Source organism: Otolemur garnettii, unplaced genomic scaffold (genome assembly GCF_000181295.1).
Source record: "Otolemur garnettii isolate 467f Iridium unplaced genomic scaffold, OtoGar3 scaffold00220, whole genome shotgun sequence".
Lineage (NCBI taxonomy): Eukaryota > Metazoa > Chordata > Mammalia > Primates > Galagidae > Otolemur > Otolemur garnettii.
Genome location: NW_003852615.1, coordinates 496,337 through 498,531, shown reverse-complemented (window position 1 = coordinate 498,531; position 2,195 = coordinate 496,337).

Genomic DNA, 2,195 nt, shown 5'->3' with positions numbered 1-2,195 from the left:
TAAAGAACATAGGATGTGCTTAGGATATGGTCATTATTACTAATATTATTAGTGGAGATTATAGTCTATGTCCTCATGGAGCCTCTGAGGTGATGGATCTGAAGGCAGTCCATTATAATCCCCTGCTTGGCAACAGACTGGAAGTAGCCTGTGACTTTGAACCTGAGCCTCATGATCTTATATTTCTCTCCCTCTTAGGATTCATACAAAGGATTTGATTTACAACTCTGCAGAGTTGGCGAAACTTAGCCTTCAAATTGATTGGTCCTCTTACATTTTCCAAATTTTTTCAGTATAATAACCCTTGATTAATGTCAAAAGATTTTGCAGACATTGCTTCACATTAGGTTTATTTTTAAAAAAGTATTTATTAATTGATTGCAAATATACATAATGACAGGTATTACTATATAGGCATATATTTGCAATCACTTTATGTATTTAAGCCACAATAATATCTAAACACTTTGAAATATTATTGTTCTTATTAGAGTTCTCCAGAGAAACTAAGAACTCTATTTATGCTATATCTATGGCATACATTATTGTAGAGGCCTGGAAAATCCAAAATTTGTAGGGCAACTGGTAGCCTGGAAACCCTTGAGCAGGAGTTGATGTGGTTCCGGGGCAGAATTTCTTCTTCCTCAGGGAACTGCAATTGTTCTCTTAAGGCTTTTCATCTGATTGTGTGGAGGCTCATTCACATTATGGAAGGGCACCTCCTTTACTCAGTTAAAGTCAATTGATTTTAGATGTTAACCATGTCTACAAAATATTAGTTTATTCTGTATAAAATGGTCAATTTCCTTAAGTATCAAGTTTGACAGTTGATATCTCAGACATTACACTTTGACATTTCTTATTTTATTTTTATTGTGAAGGTACATCCTCATTCTTTGAAACACGCATTTTGCTGTGTAATTATCTTTTAAACAATTTAGAACAATTTTTATGAAACATGGATAAGTCAAAAAATAATGTTATTTTTGAATATGAGTTCCATTGTGGGACCAGTGCAATGTATACAACTAGAAATAACAACAAAGTAGCCAGGTGTAGTGACTCATGCCTATAATCTTAGCACTCTGGGAGGCTGAAGTGAGTGGATTGCTTGAGCTCAGGAGTTTGAGACCAGTCTGAGCAAGAGCAAGATCCCATCTTTACTAAATAGAAAAACTAGCCAGGTGTTGTGGTAGGTTCTTGTAGTCCCCACTTCTTGGGAGGCTGAGGCAAGAGGATTACTTGAACTCAAGAGATTGAGCTTGCTATGAGCTATGATAATGCCACAATATTCAACCCAGGGCAATGGAGTGGGACTCTGTCTCAGAAGAAGAAAAAAATATCAACAAAGTATTTAGAAAGGATGTGGCTAATGAATGCACAGTATGGGGGTGGTTTGAAAAGTTCTGTTCTGGTGATTTTAATCTTGAAAATGAGCCAAGTGGGAGACCTGAGGCCGAGGTGGGTAATGATGTGCTGAAAGCTATAGTGGTAGTGAATCCATCTCCACCTATGCACTGAATTAATAGCAAGGTTTGATGTTACTATTCCCATGATATTGGACTATTTGAAACAAATTGTCAAGGTAAAGAAGCTGGACAAATGGTTTCCACATGAATTAAATGAGTGTCAGAAGAGAAATTATCTCAAACCTTGCCTTTCTTTCCTGTCATGACAAAGATGAACGATTTCTACACCATATTATTATGTGTGATGAAAAATGGACTCTTTACGACAATTACAAGTGTTCGGCATGATGGTTGGATAAAGGTGAAGTGCTGAAACAGTCCAAAACCAAATATTTGTCAGAAAAAGCTATTAGTGTCTGTTAGGTGGTCCAGTGCTGGTATTATACAATACAGCATCATGAAACCTAGTCAATCAATTGCAGTGGATGTCTGCTGCAACCAGTTGGACAAAATGATGAGGATGCTTATGATTAAGCAGCTGAGAATGGTCAATAGAGACAAGTGAATCCTCTTGTAAGACAATTCTCAACCACATGTCCCACAAATAACACTGCTAACACTATAGAAGCTGGACTTAGAAACTCTTTGTCATCCACTGTGTTCACCAGACCTTGCACCAACTAACTGCTACTTCTTCCAGGCTTTAGACCACTTCTTGCAAGGAAAAAATATTTACTTCTCAACAAGCTGTGGAAAACACCTTTTTTTTTTTTTTTTTTTTTTTTT